This window comes from Rattus norvegicus, chromosome 6 (genome assembly GCF_036323735.1).
Source record: "Rattus norvegicus strain BN/NHsdMcwi chromosome 6, GRCr8, whole genome shotgun sequence".
Taxonomy (NCBI): domain Eukaryota; kingdom Metazoa; phylum Chordata; class Mammalia; order Rodentia; family Muridae; genus Rattus; species Rattus norvegicus.
Window position 1 is genome coordinate 28,534,398 of NC_086024.1, and position 21,414 is coordinate 28,555,811.

The 21,414-nt window shown below is 44.8% G+C and overlaps 1 long non-coding RNA gene across 1 annotated transcript in view; it reads left to right on the forward strand.

Annotated features, from left to right (window-relative positions):
• The first annotated feature begins 213 nt into the window (after positions 1-213).
• LOC103692567 (uncharacterized) overlaps positions 214-21,414 on the forward strand; it is a 59,311-nt gene continuing 38,110 nt past the window's right edge. The window contains exons 1-2 of the long non-coding RNA XR_005505726.2: positions 214-587; positions 2,701-2,820. This is a non-coding gene — a long non-coding RNA (uncharacterized LOC103692567). The remainder of the gene's footprint in view (positions 588-2,700; positions 2,821-21,414) is intronic.

Consider the following 21,414-nt stretch of genomic DNA (forward strand, 5'->3'; position numbering starts at 1 on the left):
AAATTATCCTTTAATATATGTTTATATATCTTTTTTGGTTTTTTTTGGTTCTTTTTTTCGGAGCTGGGGACCGAACCCAGGGCCTTGTGCTTCCTAGGTAAGCGCTCTACCACTGAGCTAAATCCCCAGCCCCATGTTTATATATCTTTAAACTTTGTTCAGTTCTAAAACTTTTTGTAAATGAATTTCACAGTACTTAGCCCTTTACAATGAACTCTGCTTGTTTAATATTGTGGTTCACAGCTTATTTGCATTTTTATGTGTAGTTTTACCTTGTTCTTTTACACTGCTGCTTATATTAATGTCCGTGAATCAATATCTCAGGAAGTAGGCTAAATTAGTGATTAAGGGTTCAAATCCTATAGCTAGTCAGGTCTTGGTGTCTACCATTTACTTATTACAGGGATTCTTTTCTATGTGTTGCAGTATTTTGCATGCATATATGAACACACACTGGCAGAAGAGGGGGACAGATCCCCTGGATGGAGTTAGGAACGGGAGAAAAGTTTTAGAGGAGGAGACTGGAAGAGCGGGCAGCTGAGAGAACATGGAGGTGGATGTTAAGATTCCTTTCTGCACATTTACAGGTTGTTATGAATATTCTTTTTTTTTTGTTTTGTTTTTTTTTTTGTTTTGTTTTGTTTTTTTGGTTCTTTTTTTCAGAGCTGGGGACCGAACCCAGGGCCTTGCTCTTCCTAGGTAAGCGCTCTACCGCTGAGCTAAATCCCCAGCCCTGTTATGAATATTCTTAAGGGATGGATGTGTACAGAATTTTGTATGTCTAGATGAGCAAATTATATCTTATCAATTGGATCAGAGGTTATAGTGTTGTGTGTTCTTTCATGTGGCGATTTAATTGAGTTCAAGAGAGTGTGTGGTGGCTAGACACGCTGGGCTGCCATGGAATTGGGATGTGTGTGTCTGGCATGGTGGCAACCTGCCTTGGGAACTAGATGGGTAGAGAGATTGTTGCTAGGCTCAGGGAGTAGCCATTGATAGTGTGATATGGGTTAGAGCTAAAAGGATGAGATGCTTTGCTGACTGAAATGAAAATATCCCACAGATGCCATGAGGCACCACAGTGCAGGATAAAAGAAACCATTTTGCTAATTACTTACCACAACAGTGTAAGCAGTTACACGGGTGCTGGGAACCAAACCTGTGTCCTCTGCAAGAGCAGCAAGGACTCATAACTTCTGAGCCATCTCCATCCCTTCACCATTTACTAACTGTGGCGTGACAGAGCTTTTACCCACCCTCTTTCCCATCGTTCTCATCCGTGACTTAGGCACAATAACGTCCACCTCACTGGAGTATGTGAACCGATTTAAGAATGTGATAGTGACTAGAACAATTCCCTGTACAGATGTTCACCCTTCTCCATGCTTTCATATTCCGTGGGCCCCATTTACTCACAGTCAACCACAGTCTGAAAATACTATGTGCAGAATTCCAGAACAGAATTCACAGAGCATCTTGTAGCACATCATAAAGAAAGAACTTTGAAAATTGTATTTATCATTTGAGAAAAATCTCAAAATTTTCTTCTTTTCAGGCATGACATTTGGGAGTCAGGGATGACCGTTTTGACAGAACACTTAGAATTTTAACCCATCAGATTATTTAAAAAGCATTCTTACAGCTAATGTAGTGCTACGCACCTGTAGTTTCAGCCCTCAGCCAGAAGATCAGGAATTTGAGGTCATGGCTGTAAAGCAAGTCTGAGGCTAACCTGGGCTATATGAGACCTTGCCTCAGCAATATCAAATAAATACCCCATGGTTTTAAAGTTTGACTAATAAGAACAAGCTATAATATGCGTTTGCATGACTAATTTTCTGCTCACTCATTGTTAATTATAGTGATTTATTATAGATATTTAATTTCAGAGTTATTTTATTTAACATCTGACATGGGAAAATTAATTTTTAGCTATTAATTCATGTTCCAATGATAAAAAGATTTTGAGAGGGGGTGGTCAGGATTTTTATTGCTGTGAGGAGACACCAACTCTTATATAGGAAAGCATTTAATTGGGTCTGGCCTATAGTTCACGAGTTCAGTCCATCATTATCAGGGCAGGAGGAATGCCTGCCTATGTGCTGAGAGTTCTCTATGTGGACCGATAGGCATCAGGAAGAGACAGAGGGCCACTAGGCCTGAAACAGGCCTGAAACAGCAAAACTCAACACCCACCCCCTACACACGCCCCTACCCCTCCTGCAAAGCACTTCCCTCTACTCCCACTGGCTCACTTTCTCCAACAAGGCCACACCTCCAATTGTGCCACTTCCTATGAGGCTATGGAGGCCATTTTTTATTTAAATCACCACTCAGGGTTTCATGATGTAGCTCTGGTCAGCCTGAAACTATGTACACTAGGCTGGATTTAAACTCATAGAGCTCTACCCGCCTCTACCTCTCAAGCATTGGGATTAAAGTCATGTGTCCCCATATCTGGCTTTTTAAAAGGGATTTCCTTCATCTGTATGTGTATCTGTATGCACTGTTTGTGTGTATGTCTGTGCACCACTTGCATACAATGCCCGTAGAAGCCGGGAGAGAACATCTAATCCCCTTGCTTTGGTGGGAGCATGGATGGGAGAGCAGATGGAGTTGTTAACCACTGAGCCATGTTTCCAGCCCTTAAACAGTTATTAATTAATTAACTAAGTAATTAATTAATTTTGTGTTTGTCAGGGGGAAGGAATGACTAGCATAATATGGCCCATGTGTGGGGGTCTGAAGACACTTAGCAGGAGTTGATTCTTCTCTACCACGTGAGTCCCAGAGACTGAACTTCCACCATCAGATTGGCTGGTAAGTGCTTTTACCCACTGAACCATCTCAGCGGCCCACAAGATTAAGTTTTATAATAGGCATTGTCACAGTTTGGCTCATGGGTTAAAGGTCACTAGAATGTCACTCTTGGCTGTGGATATTTAGGAACTGAGTCCTTATAAAAAGTTCTTAGACTGTTGGGAGAGTTCCTCGAGAGAGACTGTGGGACCTCAGGCACCCACCCTCCTGCAGGTCTCTGGCCGTGGCTAAGCAGTTGTTTGCTCTTCTATGTGTTTCTTCTGTGATGTGCTCACCCAAAGCAGCAGGACCGGTTAGTCACAGGTAGGGATGACAAAACCTGTGAAGTGACTCTTTATGAGTTAAACATCTCAAGAATGGATATGTATATGAGAAAAATAATAGTTTAGTAGAGTTTGGTCATACCTGCAGATTTTGGCATTGATTGAAGGTCTATGTGCCATAGATATGTGCCATAGATAAAGAGGATTGCTATGTGTTATAGGCATTGTATAAATATTATCATTTGTATAAGAAAAACCACTCATTTATCCATTTAAAAGCTAATGAATCCTTTTTGCTATCTTATTGCTCTTCTCAATGTCCCTGCATATGGCCCATGGTCCACATGCATGTACTGAATCATGGGGGTGAATACATCCAACTATGTTATAGTAAGTTGTCTTCTATGCCAGCTTTTTAAACTGAGGGTCCCAACCTCATACAACTGAATCTGGGGGTCAGAAATAATTTGGCATCGATGAAAGGTTCTGAACCTTTCCAATTAGGTGTGTGATGACTAGAAAGGGTTTGTGGAATGGCTCATGTGTGTAGTATCATATGGCTTCACTCCAGCTTTGGTATGTGACAGAATGGACATGAAGTGGAAACTTCTGGTTTCTTTGGAAAGTCAGTTATGTCAAATGATGTTTTTCTGGGGCAAACAGCTGAAAGGATGTTTTACTAAAGCAATCATAAAAGAATGTTTTCCTGAAGCAGACACAGGGGAAAGGATGTTTTGCTGTAGCAGACATGTGAAAGGATGTGTGATGGACCCCACAGCTCTCTGCTCCTCCCTGTTCCAGAGACAGCTGCATCTTCTCCTGCAGTGCCATCCTTGTCCAGTAGACAAGATGGTGAAGGTCATTGTATGAACGGATTTGGACTTATCGGGCTCCTGGTTACCAGGGTTGCCTTCTGCTCTGCCGTTGGCAAAGTGGAGATAGTTGTCATCAGTGACCCCTTCATTGACCTCAACTGCATGGTCTACATGTTCCACTATGACTTTACCCATGGCAAATTCAATGGCACAGTCAAAGCTGAGAATGGGAAGCTTGTCATCAGTGGGAAGCCATCACCATCTTCCAGAGCGAGATCCTGCTAACATCAAATGGGGTGATGCTGGGCCGAGTAGGTCATGGAGTCTACTGGTATCTTCACCACCATGGAGAAGGTCAGGGGCCTCTTGAACAGTGGGAACAAAGGGGTCATCATCTCTGCCCCTTCTACTGATGTGCCCATGTTTGTGGTAGTGCAAACCACAAGAAATATGACAACTCTCTCAAGATTGTTAACAATGCATCCTGGACCACCAACTGCTTGCACTGGCCCCCGTGGTCCATGCCATCACTGCCACTCAGAAGACTGTGGATGTCCCCTCTGGAAAGCTGTGGTAGTGATGGCTGTGAGGCTTCCCAGAACATCAAGACTGTATCCACTGGTGCTGCCAAGATCATCCCAGAACTGAACGGGAAGTTCACTGGCATAGCTTCTGTGTTCCTACCCCCAATGTATCTATTGTGGATCTGACATACTGCCTGGAGAAACCTGCCAAGTATGATGACATCAAGAAGGTGGTGAAACATGCATCTGGGGGTCCACTAAAGGGCATCCTGAGCTACACTGAGGACCAGGTTGTCTCAAGTGACTTCAACAGTAACTCCCACTCCTCCACCTTTAATGCTGGGGCTGGCATTGCTCTTAATGACAACTTTGTAAAGCCCATTTCCTGGTATGACAATGAATATGGCTGCAGCAACAGGGTGGTGGACCTCATGGCTTACATGGCCTCGAAGGAATAAGAAACCATGGACCACCCACCCCACCCCAGCAAGGATACTGAGAGCAAGAGAGAGGCCCTCTGATGCTGAGGAGTCCCCATCCCAACTCAGCTCCTGACACTGAGCATCTCCCTCACAGTTCCCACCCCTAGACCCCCATAATAATGGGAGGGGTCTAGGGAGTCCTACTCTCTTGGATACCATCAATAAAGTTCGTTGCACCTGCCCCTCCCAAATATGACCCCTCAGACAGTGGGAGCTCAAGCATTGGTTCGCTTTGCTCTGCCTTGCTATTCTTCCCTAACAACACCCATATATTGGTTCATCTTACATTGCTTTGTTGATCTTTGCCTGTGGTGATATCATAGAAACTCTCACAAGGTTCCTGTAGCTTCTTGCTGCTTCCACGAACTTGGGCTAGTTGACTAGCCTTACGGTTTCTTCAGGATTGAATTGCAGTTGCTGATTCGTGTGTGGTGTCTGCCGAGTGGACTGGTCTACAGCTACTGATTCATGTTTGGTGTTTGCTAATGGACTGGACTGAGAACAACAAAGATTGGAATTGCCCTGAAGAACTATTTCTAAACAGGTCCACTTCCCTTGTATGCTAATAACCTTTCTTTTACACTACCTCTGGTGGGTGGTGGGCTAGAAGGGTGGTTAGACATTTATTAAAGTAGGCTGTGAGAAATATACGACTACACAGACATGTGCATGATGTTGTACAACATAGTGTCAACAAATGCTGCCAACACCTTAGTCCAGATGCCAGACTGTTGTTTTTATTTGCTGTTTTTAGACAGGGTCTCACTATGTAGCTCTAACTGTCTTAGAAATCACAGGAATCTACCTTTTTCTTCCTCTCAAGTACCAGGCTTAAAGGTGTGCTTCACCATGCCTGGCTGTCTGATTCAAGACTATCATATGCTATGAATTCCAGTGTTTCTAGTATACAAGTAAACTGTTTGCTCTTATGTACATGTAATAGTTTAACCATGGGAAACAAAGACTTTTTAATTTTTTCCCAACACATAACTATCCATTTAGAATACCTTTAGTTGCACTATGTGAGAATGTTTGCTGTTTGAATTGCTGACTCATAATGAGTCTCATCAAAAGATATTAAATGTATCTTGGCTTGATATTAGGATGGAGTTTCTGACAATTTCTGGAATAGCCCTAAACACACCTGTTACCATGTGCTGTGCGTTCTCAGCTTTGGTGATTATAAAATGAAAACATTGATCAACTCTGAAAAACATCAGAGATGTTCTACATCCCGTAGTATCAAATATTTAGCCATGGCTTGATAATTCCTTCTTTAAAGCTTATGAAAACTATAATCACATCATTTCTACTCTCTCTTTCTCCTGCCATCGCCATGCTCCTTCCTCCCAAATTCTCTGCCTCCTCTTCTTAACCATTGCTGTTAATAATAAGTGTATAAATAAACAATAAATGTATAAATGCAACCTGTTGAGCTCACCCAGGAACGCCTTCATGTGTGTGTCTAGGGCTGAGCACCTGGTGTTGGATAACCAATGAGCTGGCTGGCTCATCCCTGGGGAAGACTAAATCTTCTCTCTCGGTAGCTGTTAATTGTGTGTAGCCCTTCAACTAGGTGTGGGATCTTGTTGAGATTTTCTCCTTCTGTGCTGCGATGTTAACTGTTGGAATTGTTCAGGTCTTCTATAGGCAGCCATTGTTGTTAAGGCTTTATGGATATAGCTTCCCTGTTCTAGCTAAAGGCACAGTCTCACAGCAGACTTTCTAGACCTCTGCCTCGTAACAATTTTCTGTGTCCTCTTCCTTGATGTTCACTGAGCCCTGGATGGCAGAAGTTGTGTTGTAGATAACACTTAGGGTTGGACGTCCCACACTCAGCTGTTCTCTGCATTTTAACTGACTTTAGCCTTCTGGTACATTCTTCTGCTGCTGCAAAAGGAAGCTTCTTTGATGAGGGGTGAAAGCTCTACCCATCTGTGAGTGTAAGTGCAGTTGGGAATCATATTGACTTAGGAAGTGGCAGCAGTAGGTTCTTTTCTCAGGTCTATGACCTCTCCAGACACATAGTTGGCTAGATTGACAATACGAGGCACACTTTCCTTCCTGTCTAACAGGTCTTAAATCCAATTAGACAGCTTTTGGTAACCCCCCAGAGCAAAGAATCACTATGTCACCCATGTGGGATGTATGTCCAGTCTAGCCAGGGCGGTGGTGCATCACCTTTGCCGCTAGGCAGGACTACTGATGGCTCCTCTTCCTTGCCAACTTGTACCTTTTGATACTTTGAGAGGCATCTCTCAGGAATGAGGCTTCCAGGTCAGATTGCTCCCAAGTCCTGTGTCCAAAGTGCATCATGTCTTCAGTAATAGGGCTTACTTTCCCGTTCAGAGAGGCAACCAAGAGCAACGACAATGGCCTATATTGGTTTTTGATTTTTGGTTTTGGGGTTTCTTAGACTTCCAATGTCAACTTGAAATGAGGTTTCTCATGCATGCTATAGCGTTTTGGTTGGCTAATCCATGGCACTTGTGGGGATCTTTATTATCCCAAACGTCATGAAAATGTATATATACACATACACTTACATTTATTATATGCAATTTTGGGTAAATATAAAATAATGATTCCTTGTATCTTCTTCAAGTATTGTCAGTGCTATTTATCCTTTCTTCCTCCCTTTCTTTCTATATCTATGCCTCTACTCCCTCGCCAGTTAAAAGACTCAACATTTTCCCCATTCTCCACTTTGGAGTGCCACACCCACCAGTTTCTCTTTACCTTCCTGGATTTTCTGTTTCCTCTAGGTTATAACATTCACATCTAAAAATTTAGAGGTAAGAACCAAAAATAAAAGAGAAAAGGAAAAGTTTGTCTTTCTGGGTCTGGCCTACCACACTCAGGATAGTATCTTTTCTTTTCTTTTCTTTCTTTTTTTTTTTTTTTATTAACTTGAGTATTTCTTATATACATTTCGAGTGTTATTCCCTTTCCCTGTTTCCGGCAAACATCCCCCTCCCCCCTCCCCTTCTGTATGCGTGTTCCCCTCCCCATCCTCCCCCCATTGCCGCCCTCCCCCCAACAATCACGTTCACTGGGGGTTCAGTCTTGGCAGGACCCAGGGCTTCCCCTTCCACTGGTGCTCTTACTAGGATATTCATTGCTACCTATGAGGTCAGAGTCCAGGGTCAGTCCATGTATAGTCTTTAGGTAGTGGCTTAGTCCCTGGAAGCTCTGGTTGCTTGGCATTGTTGTACATATGGGGTCTCGAGCCCCTTCAACCGATTTACCTGCAAATTTCATTTTTCTGAACACAGAATGTACATAGCACCTTCTCCATTCACCAGCTGAAAGGCATTTGTGTTGTTTCCATTTCCTCGCCTGTGTGACTAGGGCAGCAGTGAACATGGTTGGGCAGGTTTCTGTGCAGGATTTTGAGTCCTTTATATGCATGTTGAGGAGTGGTACATCTAATTTTCAGCTCTTTGATGGTTGCCCACACTGATTTGCAGGATGGCTGGGACAGTTTGCAATCCCACCAATGGTGACTGAGGGTTCCCACCTCTTTACAGTCATTTGTTTTGTTGACCTTAGCCATTCTGAGTAGGGTGAGATGAAGCATCTCTGGGTTGTTTTAATTTGCACTTCCCCAGTTGCTAAGGGTAATGAACACAATACTTTCTGAGAGATTTCTTAGACATTTTTATGAAGCCCCACTTGTCAATTGTTGGCCTTGGTTAGTATGTAAGCCATCCCCAATTAAATGCCATCCTTTATAAGAGTTGCTCTTCATGGTGTCCCTAACTAAGAGTGTGTGTGCTTGTCACTCGACACTTACCAATTCTTAGTCTTGTGTCCTTTTTCTGTGCTAACACTCTTCCCTGAGATGTCAGAATGTGCTATGGCAGTTCCATTGGTTATCTGGCAAGGGAAGCCATCAACTTTTCAAAGAGTTCGTATGTTGTCTTCCCAGGAGGTGTTAGAGAATCTAGAATCTTAAGGAATAATAACAAGCTTTCTTCTTAACTTTTCCTTCCCGGAGATATGATCCATGGTTTCATAGCCACAGAATTTTTATGTATATGAATTTATTAAAAAATAATGTGGGAGCTTGAAATAATATTTGGGAAAGTCAACACCGATAAGCACTTTAGCATGTGCCATGCATCAATCTAAGTGTGTAACATACATGCACTTGCTTGTTTCTTAAGGAACTCCTATAAGATAGGGACTGTCATTGTCCTCATGGTGTTGATCAACACGACAAGGCCCCGAGCTAGCAAGTGCACTCCTATTTTCAATCCTGTTACTGTGATAAACACCTGGCAAACAGCAGGCTCAGAGGAGAAAGGGTTTGGCTCACAATTCCATGTTCAAGTCCGTTATTGCAGAAATTCAAGGCAGAAGCTCGAAGCACCTTGTTCTGGGTCAGGGGCACAGATAAAGAAGTATATGCATGCTTGCCCCTCAGGCTGATTTCTCTTCTATAATCCAGAACCCAGACACAGAGTGGGGCCACCTATAACATGCTAGGCCTTGCATCTTAGTTAAACCAAATTAAAAAAAATTCCTTATAGCATGCCCACCAGACTACCTAACCCAGGCAGTCTTTTGTTGGGAGTGATGCCCTTGAAGCCCTCCATTATTGATGTTATTATTACGGTTAGAATTAAGTATGACTGGGTTCATGAAAAACCCCCAGCCAGCTGCAGAAGACTAATACAAATCTGGTGGTCAGAATGAATAATAATAATAATATGATACGTCAAGATACCCAATGCGATGACCTGTAACCTTTCTGAAAAACCAACATCCTGCTGACTAATAGATATGACAAACCTGTGACCTTTCTGACAACCTGTCAACATCAGCCTATTCCCTGACCACACGAATACTGTGTCCTTGGCCTGCGTAAATGTTTCATACTCCCCCCCTCCCTCTGTTACCCCTGTTATGGTATAAATTCAGCCTCCGAGAAAAATAAAATTGTCGCCTTGATCAGACTCTTGTCTTGGCGTCCTTCTTCGTGTCTTTTGTCTCCCATTCTCTTCCAGGTACCTTCAGACCCCGTCGCGTACAGTCTTTTACTATGATGCCCTTCCCAGGTGAAGCTAGCTTGTATCAAGTTGGCAATTAAAATTATCCATTGTGAGCAGCCTCCTCACAATCACAGAACCAGAGTACCAAAAGCCTGAGGTTTTGTCCATACTTGGAACTACTTCTACATTCCTCTCCTCATCAGTGGGCCAGACTCCACAAACAGAACTCCCTAGAGCACCATCCCACCACTCAGTGGGCTGCCTGCTCAACGGAGACCGCCACTGCACAAGAGGCAATTAGTCATGCTAACAAGACCCTTGTGGTCTCCAGCAGACAAGGAGAGGAGGGTTTGAGTTCATGCTTTCCCCAGATCGACCTTCCTTTGTCAACCATTGCTGTAGGACCTGCTGTTGAGATCAGGTAATTACAAGGAACAGTCCCTGGGAAGATATGGGGCCAGCATTTTTTCTTCCCAGTGCTTGCTTCCCTCAGATACTTGAATGCCTGCAGGTGACCAGGAAGAGAGGCTAGCTAGATTCTTTTCTATAATTTATAAATAAGTATAGTTTTGACTTGTTTTTAATCCTCCTTATTTCTTTTTGTTTGACTCCACATGGAGAAAATAAATCAAGGGACAGGGTTAACAAATTGAATAATACACGAGTATTCAAAATGAGAGAGAATGCCCTGCTGTCCACCTCCTGTCTTTCTAGATAAAGTTCCCTAAAGGCAAGCACTTGTGCTGTCTCTGGCTTTCGTTCAAGTTTATTACACACCTCTAAATAATGCCTGCCTGACTCTTTCCTGATTTATGGGCATCAGACACCATCCATTGACTCCTGTCTTGAAAGATGAACATAGATCTCACCAACGGTGTTCTGGGGTGAGAGCCCTTGCTCCCATTCTGTGACCTTAGTTCAATCCTGTGACCATGAGACGTCTCTGCAAGGGAGGAAGCCGACCCAGGGAGGCTGCAAGGAAGGAAAGCGACTCAGGAAGGCTGCTCTGCACTACAATGACTTTAGTGATGTTTGTGGAGTTGAAATTGGAGCACAGAGGGACACTGGCTATGAATGGCTCATGATTTACTCCAAGGAGGGGTCTTGCTACTCCTGGGGATAGTGGCTTGGATTTTAAAGAGGTTAATCAAGAGGGAGTGAGGTGATTGACTTAGATGAGCACACAGTTTATTGTTCCCAAGAGAGCTTTGTGGCACTGGGGAGCCAAGAAATTGGAGCTATTTTACTATAATTGATGCATTCTATTGTTCCAGGCAGTGGGAAGTAGCAAGGTCACTTGAGACAGGAAGAGCCCAGCGCCCAGAAGACCTGTGGCCGTGTCCAGTAATTGGGAAGGGAAAATTTGGGAAGTGACTTATATCGTTACACCAGGAAAATTTTTCTTCCTGGGGACCAGGAGAACGTCAGCTGGACTCCTTGGGGACAGCGCAGTGGATGAGAGGCTAGGAGCAGGTGGCTGCCGCACAGTAACTTGTACCATGGGGGAGGTCTGTAGGGAGTTGGAGCCAGGAAGGGAAACCCTGGCAATGCTCATCGGTCTTCCCAGGTAGCTTTGGAGTTCACAGAGAATACGACCATACACCTTCACCAGGGGCTCCACCCTAACAGCACAAGCAGAAGGCACAGGGGAGTTTGGAGGGATAAGGTATGGTTGGATAAGCATTCCAAGATATGACATTACTAGGGATCGTTCCATCAATGTGAAAATAGAAAATCTCTCTCTCTCTCTCTCTCTCTCTCTCTCTCTCTCTCTCTCTCCCTCTCTCTCTCTCTCTCTCTCTCTCTCTCTCTCTCTCTCTCTCTCTCCCTCCCTTCTTCCCTCTTCCTCTTCTCCCTCTCCCTTTCCCTGTGTGTTTATGCATATGCGTGCATGTTTGTGGAGGCCAGAGGACACCATTAGATGTTGCTCCTTAGAATCAATCCATATGTGTTGTTGAAACATTATTTTTCAGTCTGGGTGTTTCTGCATGTATGTACATGTGTGCATGTGCACGCCAGAGTACTCAGTGGACAATTTGAAGGACCTGACTCTTTCCTTATACCACATGGGTCCCAGGGATGAAAATCGGGTTGTCAGGCTTAGTGGCAAGCACCTTTACCCATTGAGCCACCTTGCTAGCCTCACCTTGCTTTGTGAGAACCAGGATCTCACATTGCCTGTAGCTTGTCAATTTGGCTAGGCTGCTCGGTCAGTGAGCCCTAGGGACCCACTTCGTTCCATTTCCCCAGTGCTGGGAGATTACAAGAGTTTATTGTCATACTTGGCTTTTTACAGGGTCCCTGGGAACGAACTCAAGTCCTCATCCTTGCACAGCGAACGATTTTCCGACTGACCTAGCTCCGCAGATCCAGGCTAAGCCCCAGCCCCAGCCAGCCCTAGATCTCTTCTTCTCACTGTGTTTCTTTCGTATTTTAGATTATATATAAAATTATATAATTTCTCCCTTCCCTTCCTCCAAACCCTCCCATGTATGCCTCCTCATTCTCTTTCAAGTTCACGTCCTATTTATTTTACATATATATATATGTGTGTGTGTATATATATATATATATATATATATATTCCATACATACATATTCCATATGACCTGCTCAGTCTGTATAATGTTACATATACTACATGTATATCTTTAGGACTGACCATTTGGTATTGCCTGGAGAAGACTATCCCACTCTCAGCATCCTTAGTTGCCCAGATCCTTTCTTTAGTCCTGCTTCTCAGAAACACATGGCTCTTTGTGACACATAGCAGAGGAAAGAGTAGAGTGCTTTCTGTTCTCTATCCTTTGTTTTTTCTCCATATAGACACCAAGCATCTTCTTCCCTGGCCTCTAGCGATCTTCCTGATGTGACCGAGGTGGTGAGGGCAGTTCCCATCCATCCAGAGGATGTTACTGGTTACCACAATGGTCCTGTGAGGATGGACACATTACCCACATTTTAGATATCAGGATATGTTTCAAAGGGCCAGTATTAGGGTTCTCTAGAATCCCAGAACTTATGGGTAGCCTCTATATAGTAAGGGAATTTATTGATGACTTACAGTCTGTAGTCCACCTCCCCAACAATGGTCAGCAGCAGCTGTGAATGGTAGTCCAAGGATCTAGCAGTGGCTCAGTCCCACAAGGCAGGCAGGTGAAGAAGAGTGGGTCTTCCTTCTTCGAATGTCCTTATATAGGTTGCCAGCAGAAGGTGTGGCCCAGATTAAAGGTGTGCACTACTGCAGCTGGATCTGGGACTTGCTTTGTCCCTGATGACCTTGAACTCAGAGATCTCCTTGCCTTAGTCTCCTGGGATTCATAGCCACCAGGCCTCACGATCTCCATGCCAAGGTCCAGGTCAGAAACTTGTGTCTTCCAGTCTTAAGATCAGGAACTCAGGTGAGCCCTCCAATTCTGGACTGTAGTTCATTGCGGATGTAGTTAAGATGACAACCAGGAGTAGGCACCACAGGGCCTCTTGGATTTCCCAGGTCAAGAGTGGCTGAGCCAGGATGTAGCCACAAGTCTGGGTTGAAAGTTGACAGAAATGTCACGTTCACATAGCAGAAAGCATCCTGGAGAGAGGGCTCGGTCATCAGAGTCCTTGTCTTGAAAACACAAGAATTGGAGTTACATCTTCAGAAGCCACGTAAAAGTCCTCCGGATATGGCGACACATGCTTATACACCCAGTATACGGGAGGCAGAGACAGGCAGCCCTGGACCCGCTGATCAGTTAGCCTGATTGGTGAGTTCCAGGCCAGTATGAGACTGTCTTAAAAAATAAGGCGAATGGCTCTGAGGAACAATGGCTGAGTTAATCCTCTGGCCTACATACGCATACAGTAAATATCTGGGGAACCTGAGAAAAAAGGGTCTCTACTCTCAGAAGTCTTATTTTTATACTTTAGCAAAACTTTCATCAAAAACTTCAAGAGGATCCTAGGGTTTTTTTATTTTATTGTATTTTATTTTATCTGAAGATAAGAAAGGCTTAGTCTTTTCCAACTTGAGCGTCTGGGATATAAAAATAATACGACGTGTGAGGTGAAGTGAACGACTTCCTTCAGAACATGTCATCTAGGAATTGGCCTTAGCAGAATCTCACAGTCAAGCTTCTGACCTCACAGTGGACTCGTCACATGACCCTGCAATGGTGGGGGACAATTGGCCACTATCAAGCGCAAAGAACTCATATCATTCTCTGTGAGGTTAAACGCGTATTCAAATGAGACACTTGGCCTGTAAAAGGAAGCATAAGTGGGTTAAAAAAAATGGTGTCAGCAGACACCAGAGAAATCAAGGAGGTCAGACGGTTACGTGGAGTAGGGCTCACCATCAGCACAATGGATGGAAACTTGAAAAGGTCAGAAATTGGGTTTGTGCAAATGGACAATTATCTGTGAGGGTGATGGCTGGGGACTTAAATAGAGATGAAAGAACAGACTTATTTTGAGAGAGGAGGCAGGTTTCTGTGACAGTCGTATGGTACATTTGATTAATGACCAGACATAACCACTTGGATGTTTAGGGGACATCGTGAGCTATTTTGAGCATTGGTCTTTCCTGCCTTACATATCCTCACAGTAGCTGCTTCTTCCTTCGCTAGTGCAGAAGTGTGTTCTAATAAGTTATATATTCAAGGGTGTTCTCTGCTATGGTATATATATGTACATGCGTGCATATATGTGTGTGTGTGCATGAATGCATGTGTGCATGTTTGTGTGTGTGTGTGTGTGTGTGTGTGTGTGTGTGTACACCAGAAGATAACTCAGCCATTGTCCCTACATAGGGACCATTCACCTATTCACCTTATTTTATAAATTTTTAAGACAGGGTCTCATACTGGCCTGGAACTCACTATATAGACTATGATAACTGCCAACCATCACTCTGTATATTGGTCTGGATGTAGAGAAGCTAGACATGGAAAAATACTTTCAAGGGGAATTAACTAGCCATACAATACCATTTACATCTGGTCCACCTCTTAGTTTATACATGGTTCTAATAATTTTTATATTGATTTATTTGTGCGAGTGTGTAGCCAGTGTTGGAGTGGGGATCTTAGGACAGCTTGTGGGCTATAGAGCCGGACCTAGGAACCCAACTCAGGTCATCAGGTATGTTAGCAGGTGTCTTTTCCTCTCACACCACCTCAAGGGCACATACTCGCACTCCTTGATCTGGAAGTGCTTTTCAGAAGGGAGTTAGTAATACTGATGTCATAGATTATTGCTAAAGAGAAGTGATGTCCATGAAGAGGCTGGTGAGAATCCCTTACCTCAGGTTGTGTGTATGTTCTAGGGATGCTTATCAGGGTCAGAGTTGAGTGGCATCCTGGCCCTAGCCCTGTATCTGGAATTAGGCTGGGCTGTAGCTCAGGGCTACAGTGCTTATCCAGCATGCATGAGGCTCTGTTCGGCCCCCATCATACAGGTGAATGAAAACAAAACACCTTCCTCCTTTAATTAGGCTGCATGGGATTTAACTCTTCTGCTACCTCAAGATGAGATACATTATTCCCAGAGTCTCGCTTTTCTCATCTGTAAAATGGGAACTACAATGATCACCTTATACGTGTGTGTGTGTGTGTGTGTGTGTGTGTGTGTGTATGTGTGTGACTTAAAGCCAAAATTAATAACTCGCAGCTAAATCTTGCAACTGCCGCTGCTCCAGCCCTAGAGAGTGAGGCGATATGGAGGAGCTCGTTACTGCCTGGGCCCCCAGCTACAGGACGGAAATGCAGCTGTGCCTCCATGACAGCTGCGTGGGAACACATGAGTAATTACCTCCAAAGTATACTTTTTTTCCTTGCCACCTATCACCAATAAATATTTAATTTACATTTGAAATCTGGCAGCTCCGAAAGCCATTAATCCAAATAAACACTCAGGGCTCTGCAAAGCAGCATGTCTCTCAGTCACAGCCCCACCTGCTCTGTGGTGCAGAAAGACCCGCTCTCTTGCGTCAAAGTCCCAGACAGTGACCCAGTGGACTGACACTGGTCACTCACTGTACTTGTAGTGGGGGCCACTGGGTAAGGGGTGGTCTGCAGGCATCTGTGGCAACTATGAAGGAAACAAAGGGCCCTCACACACTGGGTTGGGTCTCTGTCAAGTCAATGGTGAGTACAAGAGGAAGAAAGTTAAAGGCACAGCAACCTGAGAAAGCGTGTAGTGGACAATGCTTGGCTCTAACTGGGCAGCCTCTGTCCATCTTCCTCTGGTGAAAACCAAACAAATAAACAACAGTAACAGAAGACAGCAGAGTCTTCTGTTTTCCTGACGTTACCTGGCTTTCCTCATTGCTGCCTGGGTAGTGTTTGGGTGAGGCTGACCCAGCTCCCCATCCCAGGAGTAGGCACACGACCCAGGCCTAATCATGACTGCAAGGACAGATTGTGAGAAAAGCGAGTCATTTTGGTCCAGGTCTAGAGATGTCTCTCACATATTAAGGAAAAAAAAAGTCTTCCTGAGCGTCAGGCTATCAGTAGCTTCCCAGGGCTGCTTCTGGGCATGCACATCTGGATGTGTCTGAGCTTACGTTGATGGGTTTCTTTAGTTTAGTCTTTCCAAGGACTAACGAGTGCTGGTTACAGCTGTGCTTTTTCACTGTAGCTGAGCAGTGTCATGGACACCTCATTGACGTTAGGACCTGCATGGATGAGGAAGGCATATAAACTCTAAGGCTTGAACCACAGTTCTTGGTTCTTCATAGATGTGGTAACTGCGGCGTAGAGCACGCGCAGTCATGCAGGTAACCAGCTGTGTCTGTAAGGAGCTACCATGCAGAAGAGATGTATAAATCTCAAAGATGGAGTCCAGGCCCGGTCCTAGGTTTATTGCTTCACAGTTAGGGTTCAGGGGCAGGGCTATAACAAGGGTGCAAAACGTGGCCCGTGAGGACCTGCATGGATGAGGAAGTCCTCTGTTGCCACACAGGGTTAGTAGAATCTGTTTTCCAAGGTGAACAATATACTGGAGACCCCTGTGATCAATGGACCTGCATGGTTCGTTACTGTCTTGAGAGAGGGTCTCGCTAGCCCAGGCTGGCCTAGAACTTGCCCTCCCTCCCCACACCTGAATCAGCCCCTTTCACACTGGAACTATAGCCACTATGCCCAACATGGTGGCATGGTTTTGATTGAAGTACTCCCCTCTCCTGCCTGTGAGAGGCAGAGTCACCTTTGAGTAGGGGCTGCATAAAGAAAGGGACAAGCCAGAACAACTGGGGCTTGGTTTCTTTCTCCTTCCCTGGGTCACTGGCGTACAGCATGGTCAAGGTAGAGATATTTCCATTGCTTTCGGGGAAGGGCTGGCGAATTTAAACAGAGACCAGTTAAGACACTGAAACTTCTACAGCCATGGAGGGACTCAGAGGGCAGAAGCACCTGGAACTGTCCTTGCCTGGTAGGCCGTAGGGACAGAGCCAGCACGGGTCACTCATTCACTTAAAGGTCCTCAAGGCAGGTCAGAGTGAGAATGGCAGGCAAGCCAGGGAGAACGTGTAGTAAACTCTGCCTTGCTTGTTTCCCCTCTTCAGTGCATATATAGGGGGGCATAAAGTGCCTTTCTTTCTTATCTTAAATAAATAAATAAATAACAAGAGAATGAAGTGCTGATGTGAGGGACAACAGTGGGGTGTGGGGTGCTGTGGGATGAGGGGTGTGGGATTCGGGAGAGCAGGTGTTTGGCCTGTGAAGGAGGAGAGGCCGGTGGTTGGCAGGTGTATTGGCTTTGGCAGTGCGCTGAACTGCAGAAACTCAGGCCCACATTTTTCCCATATCTGATAATTCAGGAGAAACTTGAAACTTAGACCTAATGTAAAAATCACTCATTTTTTATGCATGGATGCCCAGTTAAATTTTAAAAGATGAGGTATATTGGTCTGCAGGCCAAATGAAGTAACCGTAAGCCAGGAGATGCAACTCTTAGCAAAGTGTTTTGCAGCCAAGCCCTAGCCACATTTTGCCTTTGGGGACCAAAGTAGATAAGAGCCTTAGAGACCTCTGTCCCTTTGGGGGTGTGAGAACTCTGCTGGGGTTGGAGTGGTTCTTTGTATCGGGTGTGGGGTGTGGTCTCACTTGCCGTTCCTAATTCCTGTGTCTCTGTGCGATTTATGGTTCTGATTTCTTCAGAGAACCTTTTCTTCACTTGCTCATACACCTGAGGTAGCAGGAATGGACACTGCAATCCATGACGACAGCCACTTCGTACCTGTAACAGAGCATCGTGCCGACTGAGATGACATTGTCTGTAATCAACACCCAGCCTATAAATACATACAGGATTAGCCCTCGCTATGAAAAGGATCATGAGACGTTTCAATTTTGCATTAGTTGTGTCTTGAAACCATGATATTTTGTTTTCAAGTTAGGTAAAATACATTATTATGATGAATTTTCTGAAGCAAGGTTGGGATTTATTAAGAAAAAGGCTGTAGCGTACACCCAAGGGGTAGGCCTGGGTTTCTCGGGAGAGAGTTGGGTAGATTAACTCCATATGTTTGTGATCTTTAGTGTATCTACTATAAACTTTAAAATCACATTTTGTGGCACCCTTATATTTTCGTTGGATGTTTCCCAGTTCCTGCTATCCCCAGGGTAAGGTGGGTAAAAAACATCCACTTATTCTGCTCCGGTTAGCAGCTATGCTGGTGACGTGGTGGGGATAAGTAAACAGGCCTGTAAACTTTGAGCGTGAGTGCAGGCAGTTGCCCTTTGAATCAGGTGACTATGTACACAGAAATGGCTGCTGAACTTTTGGAAGATTCAGTAGTCCATGGAGACCGGGTCAAGCCCATTGCTTGCTGTTTGCTGTAAATGTGACCTCTGACCTCAGGTTCTGCATGGTGCTCTTTCCTTAGGGTGGACACTGGTTTCAGTCCCCCATGTTTGGATCAATATATACACTGGGGTGGCCAGGGTAATTTTGCTGTGCGGTCAGTGGAGAGCATAGCCAAATGCCATCAGAGAACCTTTGAGCAGTTTTCTCTCACTGTATGGCTAGCACACCAGTAGAACTCCTGTCCTGGCTGCTGTTGGAGGTTGGCTGGTGGCTTCCAGCCCTTGTGTCTCTGATGTGAGATTAATAGTCCCTTAGAAACCTGACAGAAGTTAGGGGTCTGTGTGGAAGAAGCCCTACCTGCTTTCACGATCATGGGCAAGTTATGACCTGCAGTCAGTCTGTCTTATGATTAATGAGGAGTGTTTGCTGCGCATGAAGGCCGGAAGTAGGAGAAGCCAGCAGAGAAGCCAAGACAATATGGATAATTTGCGAGTGTTGGGTGAAAATCAGAAATCACTCATAGGAACAAAGTCACATGCTATAAGCATTGATTTTATGGGAAGGAACTCTGTCTGTATGTCCCCCCATGTCCCCTTCCCTTTTTCTTAACCCTCCCTTCCTCCTTGCTTCCCCTCCCTTCTTCCTCCTTCCCCTTTCTCTCAGTTCATCCCTCCCCCCTGTTCCTTTTAGCTTTCTTTATACTGGGGCACGAACCTGCCAACCTGTCTTCGTATCCATCAGAGCCCTGATTTATACCACTCCGAAGTTTTGCATGGCTGTCACTTCATTAAGCTATTTATGTCCTGGCAGCACCTGAACTTGAATCTACCTTGAAGGTGTAATTGCGTGTTGCTAATGTAATGGCTGGAGTTGCCCATGCAAAGAGCAACATGAGAAAGGTCAGCAGGAGGAATGCAAGGTCACAGAGCCACCTGAAGCGTGCTCAGGGTTGATTTGCCTGTTTCCTCCAATCCTAGGGAGAGGAAGCCTCCCGATAGCAGGTGAGGCTTGGGGAGGGAATGACTCCAGCGTGGGATAGTGCAGATGGCAGTGGCGAGTTTATTGTGCTTTCCAAATGGCTAAGAGCCTCACTGACAACCTGAGCTTATGCACAGCAGTAGTTCTGGCTCGGATGCCTGTAAACGTAGATGGACCAATGGGAGAGGCGGCTGCTTCTCCTTCCCCAGGAGCTTTTGCTGTTTCTCCCACACTAGCAAGTTTACCTGCAAAACAGTTTGTTAGGCGATTTCCTTTGCAAAAACAGTTAGAAAACCAAGTTTTCTCCTCTAGCGTTTAATTCATTGCTGGATTCTGAGGCGGAGAGAGTCATGGCCAGGTCAACACTATACTGCTTCCCTGTTCTCACTGTATGGGGGAAGGATGGCTGCTCTATCCAGGGGCCATGGCCCCAGAATTATTACACATGTATAAATTCAGCCATTATTTAAGACATATCTCAGAAACAAGGAAGGGGCAAAATAATTCGGCTTCATGCTGGTGGAACCAACAGTCTGTGTGCAGAGGAAGACCATACAAAGGACTAGTGAACAACACAGGGAAGGGTGAATCCTGGGCAATACAGAGGAAGAAAATAGCTCACCCTCACCTGCTGGCACAAGGAAAGCTCCCCAGTGGCCAAGGATTCCTGAACCCAGGTCGTAGATACTTGGAAATCACCTGGCTCACTATTTGGAGCAATAAAGACAGACACTGAGTCCTAGAGCCATGAAGTAAAGAGCCAAGTTCACACGGCCAGTGAATGGGACCCTCAACTCAGGCCTCTACACTTTAACTAGAATTTTAAAGTAATAGAATTCTGGAGGGCGCTTGCCTTACAAGCACAAAGACCTATGTTCAACTCCCAGAACCCATGTAGAAACATATGCTAGAATCCCAGTACTCGGGAAAGAGGACCTGCTGGTCAGTCAGCCTACCTGTCTTGGTAAATTCCAGAATAATGAGAGGACCTGTCTTAAAAATAATAAAAAAAAGGGATCAGCAACCCAGGAACCATCCATACCGGGGCTGTCTTCCAGCAACCACTTGCATATGCACACACGTACACATGCACGAACATACACATGCACATTATGTAATTGGTTTTTCATGAGAGTGGGGAGTGTCTTAGGATTTTTATTGCCGTGAGGAGACACCATGACCATGGCAACTCTTATGAAGGAAAACCTTTACTGGAGTGGTTTACAGTTCAGAGGCTTAGTCCATTGTTGTCATGGAGGAGAGCATGAGGCACCAGGCAAACATAGGGCTGGAGAAGGAGTTGAGCTGTCTACATCTTGACCCCCAGGCAGCAGGAAGAGACTGATACATACTGCCTCCCAACAAGGCCACACCTACTTCAACAAGCCACGCCCCCTAGTAGTGTCACTTCCTATAGGCCTATGGTGGCCATTCTGACTCAAACTACCACAGGGGGTTATCTCATTTAAGACATGAAAAGCAACCTTTATCTTATGAGAGACAGGTATCAGTTGGTAAAAGCCTGTTTCAACGTTCCTCAAGGCTGTCTCAGAGGGATAGAGCCCCAGTACCCAAAACAAGTCACCTGTTTGTTAACTCTCCGCTGGATGGCTTGGCTCCTTCCTGTGGTTCACTTCTCCATTCTCCATTTTTACTTAATTTTTAGGTAATTTCCTGCTGAAATTACCACTCAAACTATTTGCATCTATTTATCATCATCATCATTGTCGTCGTCACTACCACCA